The sequence below is a fragment of the Tympanuchus pallidicinctus genome, unplaced genomic scaffold (assembly GCF_026119805.1).
Source record: "Tympanuchus pallidicinctus isolate F22 unplaced genomic scaffold, pur_lepc_1.0 scaffold31, whole genome shotgun sequence".
Taxonomy (NCBI): Eukaryota; Metazoa; Chordata; class Aves; order Galliformes; family Phasianidae; genus Tympanuchus; species Tympanuchus pallidicinctus.
In genome coordinates, this window is record NW_026294749.1 from 6,406,627 (window position 1) to 6,416,367 (window position 9,741).

General features: G+C 42.6%; 1 long non-coding RNA gene across 1 annotated transcript; it reads left to right on the forward strand.

Annotated features, from left to right (window-relative positions):
* Nucleotides 1–2,084: 2,084 nt before the first annotated feature.
* Nucleotides 2,085–6,958, forward strand: LOC128087867 (uncharacterized). The gene is made up of 3 exons (XR_008210036.1): nucleotides 2,085–2,546; nucleotides 4,517–4,601; nucleotides 6,695–6,958. It is a non-coding gene; the product is annotated as an uncharacterized LOC128087867 (long non-coding RNA).
* Nucleotides 6,959–9,741: the final 2,783 nt, after the last annotated feature.

Consider the following 9,741-nt stretch of genomic DNA (forward strand, 5'->3'; position numbering starts at 1 on the left):
TAAGCACAACATAGCTCCAGGTTATCATTTCTCCAGGGAGAGGCACATTCCCTTTCTTCCTGCATAGCTAAATCCAGCAGTGCCTTAAGAGGCTTTGTCTGAATAATTTTTATTATCACTATTGATAGTTGTATTGATACAGGATCGCAATGACTCTTTGAACTCATGACTTATGTATGAGCAGCTGCTAATTTGCATCACATGGATACTTCTGATTAGGCAACGGACACCATCGAGTAACCTTCATGTCATATAAATGGTAGCTTAAACTTTAGATGTCGAAACATCTCCACTATAAGATCTAAATAAAAGTCTTAACTCCCTTCCCAAAAGGAGCTTACAACACATAAATTGTCTACAGTAAAATCCCAACCATACCACAATAGAGCACGATCGCAAGACAATGTTCCCTGTTTTGCCCTTGACTGCCAGCACCCAGGAGTACCCAGTGTGAGGCTTTATCCAGGCACTTCTGGTCTCAACAGCACCATATGGAAGAAATGGGCAGGGAACATACATTTCTAATACTGAGAACGTTTTCTGAGAGTAAAACGTGTTTTTGGAGAACTTAAATATAAAACTGCACGAGGCTTCCTGAATCTTGATATCCACATTGTCAGAGAGCAGCTATCTCAACTACTCCTTTTTGTTAGCTTCAAGGCAGAAGGTAGCAAATAGGCACTTCCATTTTAGAGGTATGAGGGAACAAGCTCCAGTCATTGCCTCCAATTTCTATAACAACTGCAAATGTCCAACACATCTTCACAGTTGGTTGTTGGTGTTGCTGTCTCTCGAGCTAATGCCAAGCAAACACCAGCAGCAAAATTATCATGTAGAGGCATGTGGGCCATTAAAAATAAGAGTCACATAGAGTTGTAGGGTGATGTCACATCAACTGCCCCTGATGGTAACTACCAAAAGTTAGTACAAGCCTCCAAATCACAAACACTTTGGCTCTGATCCCGTTTTCATGAAGCAGATTTAACGATTAAAGCGTCGCTATAATTGGCACTGGTAGAGCATTGGCAGTCTGCTGTGGTCGCCTTCCCTGCAAAGCATGTTTGTGATGCTCATCTCGCAGTGATGCGCAGTGTCTGCTGCCGCCTGTTAAAAAAAATGGTGTGAGCAGCGGCTGGCAGGCGGGCTGGTCAGCAGTGATTCATTCCCTGGCAGCCACGACGAGCAGCATGGCCTAAATTCTGCCTGCACAAAGGTGGGTATTTCTCTATTTCCTCTCCCAGCATTGCTGCCGCGTTACATCAGGTACGAAGTTTGGCCTTGGATATTCAAATAAGCATAGTAGCCACCTTTGATTCTCTGCCAGCTTCTTGCTAGCGTCACGCTCCGGTTCTGGGAACAGCTTGCTAGGGCAGCTGGAACTGCACAGGGAGGATGGCAGGGAGCAGAAAGGAAAGGGCAGAGAGGGAGCAATGCATCTCGTCTGCTTAAATAGCCAGGCTGTCAGAGAAAAAAAGTGCAGTGGTGAAAATGCACCAGTGGCTAGAAGCTGGGGAGGGGAATGTACACTCTACATTTTCTAGTCTCTCCATGGGTAAGAATCTAGCCTTTTAGGCCATGGGTTGAACACGAATTTGTGAAGGCGCTACAATGCATCTGTCTGTCTTTTTCCTGAACACAAAAGGTACATAATAGTTAAATTAAAAAAAAAAAAAAAAATCAAGTTGGCATTGAGCATTGCAGCAAACAGGGTGCTAAACATTTGGGAATTCAGTGAATTTCTCAAGGGAATCAGAAGATGTCACGAAGCAATGAAAGTAACATTTTTCCCCCTATTAGATAAAGAGCAGAAGGGAGAGGAAGGGGAAGTTTAGTGGTTTCTCCTCCCTTTTTGTTGTCCCTCTCCCCCTTTCCCGATATTGATATTGCTCAGGTTATTGTTTTTTTTTTTATCTCTGCACTTCTTTGTTTTGGCTTCACAGGTACCAAGGGAAAATGGCTAGCAGTGAGTTCTGTAGCTTTTCCTGCTCTGCAGGCCCTCTGGCTTAGCCAGCTGGATCACACTGAATTAGTCAAGTACTTCATTATCTCCCTTCTCTGCACATTTTGCTCCAGGTAATAAAATGCCCAAACAAGAGAGCCAAAGCCTTCTGCTGCGCTGTCTGTGAAGTTTCGTTGTTTTGGCCAATTCTGCATTATCAGCCTTGTGCTATGGGAGGGCATCACTTTTCATCCCTCGCCTGCAGTGCTTCCCAATCTCCATTTAGTCACAGCAGTTAGCTAACCATGTAGCTGTTGATAACATAGCACGGTTTCGGAGCCCCTCAGCCCTCAGGAGGTCTGGGATTTCTCTGCGCAGCGTGGGCCTGCAGGAGGAACGGATCCCGGCTGGGAGAGCCAGACCAATTACATTGTTGGGATGGATGCAGTGCTACGTGAGAATTGCTCTTATTAGCAGCCAGTGGGATAGAAGTTTTGCAGGAGGGCATTTTCTGCAGCGGTGAGCTGCTAGCCAGATATGTAGGTCAGGCACCGAAAGCCGCAGACTGAAATCAAGGCAACCACTCCGCACACCTTTCCTTCGTGAGGTACCGTGCTGTGGGGAAGGAGGGAAGGAGGGAGGGAGAGAAGAGCATTTATTGTTATTGGTGGCTTTCTTTCCCCTAAGTGATTCACTCAGATACAAAGTCAGCTTCACTTTTGCATTTGTATCACCCGAATGAATGATTAATAGCTTTTGTTTTTAATGCATGTATTTTAAAAATACATTTGTCCCCTCCCCCTACTCCACGGGATTCTCCCTCCTCCCCCCCATAAGATGACCTTTAGTTAAAGCCATAAACTACCTTGAGGCAATCTCTGGCAGCTCTGTCATGTGATGGCAAAATGGGCCATATTTAAATCACATGGAAGGGAATAGGAAGAAAATCTAGTTCACTTCTTCAGTGCTTAACCTTATTCGCAGCGGCCAGCGCTGAAAATCTGTCAAATGTTATCTACTGGGGAGTAGGAATGTGAAAAATACATGCTGGGAAAAAGAAAAAAAAAAAAAAAAGAAAAAAAAAAAAAAAGAAAAAAAAAAAAAAAAGCCTGTCTTACATAGGTTGCAAGAAATCAGTTTCACTTGTATAAATCAGAAACACAAGTATCCAAAATATGAGAGCAGATTTTTATTTCTTTCATCAGTCACATTTCCCCCATCCTTGTTCCATTAAGTTCACCAAATTTTGTGCCAAGGACACTCAATCCACAGGCACGCAGGGATGGAGGAAATTGATGAACCAACATCCATCCCATGGAACAATACTAAAGAAATTCAAAATCAAGAATCTATGTAAGCAGTAAGAAATAGAAGGGCTAGATATGCATATTATAGATTTGATTCACAGCCTGATGAAGTCAACAGCTGACTTCTATTGATTTCAGTGATCTGTGGATCAGTTTTTAGCGACAAAAAGAAGGATCTCCTGATGACAAAGGTTCAGACTGCAGCATTTAGATAACAATATTAACTGCAAAATACTGCTAAATTAATCCAACTTCTTTTGATTATTGATGTCCCACTGTTTTCTGCCTGAAACAACACACACGATGCATTAGTCATTTATAAATTATTCATTCACAGTTATTTTGGCACTAGCTTTCTTCCATTTATCAACTGATAAACATACAGGAGATAAGAAGGGTAATTTTATAGACCCTTGACATTTACCTTTGACATGATCTCCATATTTAATAAGGTAAAATACAAACGACATTTTGGAGATTCCAAAGTCCATATTATAAAGCTTCCCGATGACCTCCACATCCACGTAGCACAAGCTGCATACTTGGAGAACATACACACACCTTGTGCACGCACAAGTTCCCCTGAGCTCCTTTCCCAAGCCTGGTTTCAGCAGTCTGAAACACTCCTGTTGTGTCACCAAACTACAGATGCTTTTTGTGGCAGCACTGGAAAAGATTACAGCTGACTTCAGAGACTTGGATGAAGTCCAGAGATCCACAGCTTTGGGGACTGCTGAAACCATGAGACAGAGCCAGGTCAAGAATTTACTGTTGCCGGGACTCATTTTGAAGGATCTCATCCATATTCCTACATGTGCAGCTCTGAGTTTTGAGCTACTTACCCAGCATGATGGCAACAAGCATTTCACCGGGTTTATGGAATTACAGCATATGCTGTTAAAGGTGGGGAAAATCAGGTGCCAGATAGTCAAAGGCCTCATCTATGTCTCTGTACATATCTGTACCTTCACTCAGTCTGCAGCCCACTGGGCTATGTTACTGTCACACCCTGTGTTTAAGATTAATACACAGCAAGAAGCATAAACCATTCCAATTAGACAAGAACCAACTGAAAAGAATTCCACTGTATCAAAGAATAATTGAGCTTCCAAACAGCAGCTGTACTATTTTTTCCTCTGGACTATGAGACAATGAAAAAGATTTTGTTTCAAAAAAGAGGGTAGGAAGGAAAAAAATAAAATAAAAAAATAAAAAAAAATTTAAAAACAGCAGATCAGGAATAAATTATAACAATTTCATTACTCTCCAGAGCTACAGAGACTACCAAAATCCTCTACACCTGAAAAGGCACCAGGAGATGACTGTGAAGTGTGTATGTTACTTTGGCAAGTCCCGTAAGTATCGCACTTCACGCATGTAGAATTAATTACAGAACAGTCAATTAACTGTTTATTTGCTCCTGCCCTGTAATTCTAGACAACATATTTTGTGTATTTGTATTTTCAGGAGCAATACTATTCAAGAGACACTAGCCACCATTACATACCCTCACATCCTTTAAAATGTCCCACTACCATTCATTATTTTATGACATTAAGCACTGCATAACATCTGCAAGGAGAAGTGCTCCATGCTGCAAACTCCACTGCTACATTAACACAGTGTTTTGGTGGTTCTTTGCAGTCCCTTCCTGATTTCTCCAGTTTTCCAAAACAAGGAAATAGATTAACAAGGACATATCTGAGGGGGATCAAAGGAAATGAATAAAATCTGCATAGCATGTCCACTCTGCCCATACTGTTATTAAGCACTGTGTAAGGAGATGAAGCCAGGCTGATCAGCAGCAGCGCCCAAGAACTGCACTGAGAAGTGGTCATTAAGCAGTCATGCATCCACTGCCTACTTCCACCCACCAGGTGGTTTCCTCCATGCTTGCCCTTGAGAAGCCAAGCTAAACAGTCTCATGTTACTCGATGGATGTCATAATATGAAAGGTCAACTTTTTTCCTGGGTTATGGTATATTTTTTTTAATAAGTGCCAACAGATTATGTATACTGTGTTTAAAAAAAAAAACAGTTCAAAACATAGGCCCCACTCGCAAGTCCCAGAGACATGTTCAGCCTTCATATTCCCACCTAGCATGAAGGAAGGATAGCACAGGTGGTGAGTTATATTTTGTCATCAAGCTGTTATACACATAATTAATTCTGTTGTCATTACTATTATTTATTCTGAACAAAAACTAATATGAAGTAGAACGCTGGAGGTTTTGGGGTTAAGTGTAAAGGTCTATCCAAATTCTCTCTCCCGACTTTTCATTTGGGGAGTATTTCTCAGCACTGTTTGTGCATCAGTAGGAGCTGCTAGATGAACAACTCCATAAGCAAAGGTCTCCCTGTTCCCTGAGGGCAAAGGGAAGTACATAGAGAGGCAATAAGCATTTCCTGCATTGCAATTGTGAGAAACTCAAGTACATGCAGACAAATTTCCTTGCATGACTGAAGTGGTAAACTGGGTTTGGAAGATACCCTCCCTAGGTTGTTGGGCATGGAACTGCAGAAATTTGAAGGATACCCTCTAAGAGCCACAACTGCCCATGCACACCACACATGACAGAACGCCTGTTATGCCTTTCCCTCATTATCTGATAATAAGTTTTAGAAATCCACTGCAAAACACCAGATGCTCCAAACAAAGCTACATTTTGCCACAATTTCCTCTTTTCAAGATTCCAACTTCAGACAGGACACTGCCTGCAGAAAGGTGATTTTCAGTCTTCACGCACAGTGGCTGCTCCTTTTGGATATGGTTGCTGCTTCCATATTTGTTGGTTTCTTAAGTAAGACTTAAGTTTTATTCCAATTATATGGCAAGCCCCAGGGCTCAATTCAGATAAGCATGCTTCTGTTCCGGTGCCAGAAAAAACATCCTTTTTTTTTTTTTTCTTGCAGCCATCATAAACCAGTCACCCTAGAAAAACCAGCTCTTTGTTCTTGGAGAAACAACTATTGTCAGAATATTTTACATGTAAATGAAACATGGGAGCTCGTCTTCCTCTTTTATTTGTCACTGCAAGCTTTACCCATTTACCATCCCTCTCCGATTTTCCCATTTAGCAGCGCATGGAATCTGCAGTAGTGCATATTGTAATATGCAAATTGTATATAGCATTTTGGTGTCAGACACACTGAAATTAAATCAAATGGAAAAAAAAAAAGGAGAGAGTGTAATAAAGGTACCTTTATGGCCTCAAGCTGTAGATAAATTGTGGTCTGTGGTAGTTAAACAACAGCTGTTCGGATTTAAAACAAAATTATGATAAGGATCCCCAGAAGATAACACCTCTTGAGGTAACAGCATTTACCTAACTGCATCTGTTAGCGGCAAGCACCGTGACTTAAGACTGTTTATGTGATAGTTTATTCCTATTTGTTCCCTTTCTTCTCCCCCCATCCCTGGTCGCTGATGACAATTCTCCTACTGCAGTTCGAACCCAGGGGTCCCCAGACCACCTCTGCCCAGGCAGGACAGCCACCCGCTCCCATCGCCTGCAGGTGAGGCCCGGCTGCCTCCCCCCGCACTCATGAGGATTAACGAACAGCAAGAAAGCAAATTGCTACAGTTAAAGGAAGAAAACAGCAGGACTAACACGTTTCAGTTGGGGTACTACACTGAGACTCAGCAATCTTTATACTCTTAGAGAGCAGCAGTTCTTTAAGAGCTTTACACCCAATAAAATTTAAACTTTTATATATTTTTTTTCTTCGTTTATTGCACCGAGGGTTTTTATTGCAGACACATAGCAAGCCACCCATATGGCATTTCACAAAGTGGCAACCACATTCCAACTTGCCCAAACGGAGCGTCTGGTCAGTGGCTTCAGAGAAGGATGTTTTGTTTTACTTTATAATGTTTTTTCCCGTTTTGTTTTGGTCCTTCCACCCCTTCCAGCTCTCACAGCAATGCCACGAGTCGTTGACAAAGCCGGGAATCCCTTCGGCATGCCACTAACAACAGCCTGGTGCCCAGAGAGCATCCTCTGCCCTGCCCACCACCTCATGCATGGGAACACCTGCCCACCCCTCCGCCTCCTCCCACAGCACGAGTTTAGCAACACCGATTCATCACCGAGAGAAACATTAATATTTTACCTTAGTTACCAAGTGCACCCGTTCAAACTTTTATCTAAAACATTCTTTATCATCTTTTCATTAAGTTCTCAAGAGCTAATGGTTTCTGAGTTCCCGGGGTAAGGATGATGTTCTGAATAATGAAAGCTCATTATTTCTCCACAGAATGCTTGTTAATTCAAATGATGATATTAAAACTATAGTAGCCTTTAGCGCTGGGGTGATTTCTAGCATACTTTATCATGTATCAATATATACTCTGTTTGTCAAAACTGCCCAGGGCTGGGGCTGACATTCTCTCTGGAGGAGTCTAGTGCTTCAAGAGGCACTGAATACACCAAGGTGACAACTTGCAGAGTTTGCGCCTCTAGGAAATGGAAAGATGAAACTTGAAGTGCCATTGTCCCCCTTGATTTCCTTATTAGTATTCATAAAGAGACAGTATCCTCTTCTTTTCCTAGTCTTCACAGGCCTTTCTTTTGAATGAAATAAAAGGCATACGCTACCAAAAACGCATGCACAAGTTTTGCATGTAAAACATGCCCCTTTGTTGTAATTTCAGCAATTCAAAACGTGTTTCTGTAGTTACAGGTAGGTATACCTATTGCTTAGGCACGATACTTTTTTTTTTGAAAGGGTTGAGAACACATTCAAAGGTGAGGCAAAGGCACCTTTGCACCCTATTGTTCCTTTGACACCCCTATATCTCCTCCACTGCCTGTCATCCTTCTGCATGCAGCCAGGCTGCATCGCCCAGCAGCTTTGCTATGAGCCCCTGACATCACTGCCCTCCCTTCAGCTTTGATCATCGTGGTGCTGCCAGGGCTGTGTCCTCTGCAGCTCTCCCACCATACTGCTCGCTCTGAGGAAGAAAAAGTAAATAAATAAATAAATAATTTAAGAAGGACAAAAAAAAATCTCCATCCATATAAAATCCCTTGGTGAAAGCCAGAAACGGAGCTGCAACGAAAAGGCCAATTAAAGTGGCCAAGGAGCCTGTTTCTCCACATAACGTAACGTTTCCTGCACTAGTCCTCCTTCCTCTCTCTCCTGCAGCCTACATTAATATGCATGTCCTCATCTGACTGCAAATTATATCACTTTCCATCAGGTGTTTTGCCAGAGCAGATTTTGGTGAGAGGGGAGAGAAGATGCTCAGAGACTCAGACCAGTCACCCACTGCCCCAGTCCTTCACCAGCGTCTATTATTTCTCCAGAATGTTTAATGATGTAGAACTTGAGGGTCTGCAATTGGGCCTGCCCCTCCTACCTCCATCCCATTCCCTCAGCCCTTCCTCCAACATCTTCCCAGCAGAAAACATGACTCTGTGCATCGCACAGCCCTATCACCACTGGCAGGAGCTGCCAGGTCAGCATCCACATGTGCTACCACACGCGTTTCTGCACCATCGTATCATAATTATCCCTCTCATGAAAGATCTGCTGGACTTTTGCCCACAAGCAAAATAAGTGTGTGGTTAACTTTTTCCATCCTCCCTTACCAGCCTATCCTTAGAGTGGCAATTAAATATTTATGCTTTAGAACACAACACCTCGTTGGCTGATATTTCTTCAGTTTCACACAGATACGGAACTGAAACACAGGTTTATTTATGCTGTCTCATTTTCTTGTTTTATGCTTAAGAATGTATGATTTTCCTGTTGCACAGGCTTACAAGAATAGGAAGACAACTGTACAATTTGCACACCCTGTTCAGCCAAGGGACATGTGGGTACCTTAGACATATACCAGTAGCACCAGTCTCCTTTGGAAATCCCTGCAGCTGGCACAGCACTCAGCATCCAGCCCTGGACTTATCACCACATTGATGTTCCAGCAGCCACCGAGAAGCACAGCCACAGTATTTTTAAACACAGCACACGGATCATGGCATTATTCCACCCCGTAGGCTGCACACATACTTACAGCTAAAGCAAGTAGAGCAGCCTGGAGGCTTTGGGGATGGGTTGTAAACCATTGTGAAATTTGTTTATCTGGGGGAAACAAACAGCAATAGGGAAAAACTGTTTTGGGCATGCTGATACTTTCGAACAACCCATCAGTACAGGGCAAGATTTGTTCTGGACTTCTAGTACAGACACTGATGTCTCCTCAATGCAGCATTTACATGGCAAAAAATAAACACCTCAGCTTTCATTGATTTTACTCTTCTCTGCCATCCCTACCTTGAAAATTCCAATTGATGGGTAGAAAAACATTTGATGAGAATGAAGGTAGCAAGAAGGAATAGACCTATATATGTTTCTCAAGCTGCTTCTATTGTATTTTCCAGTTTCATATACAGAGCTGCATGAAAGCAGCAAGACAAGAAAGCTAGAGGATATAAAGCTGCAGACATGCATTTATGTCATCATATCTGCATGAGCAGGGTGCACCACACT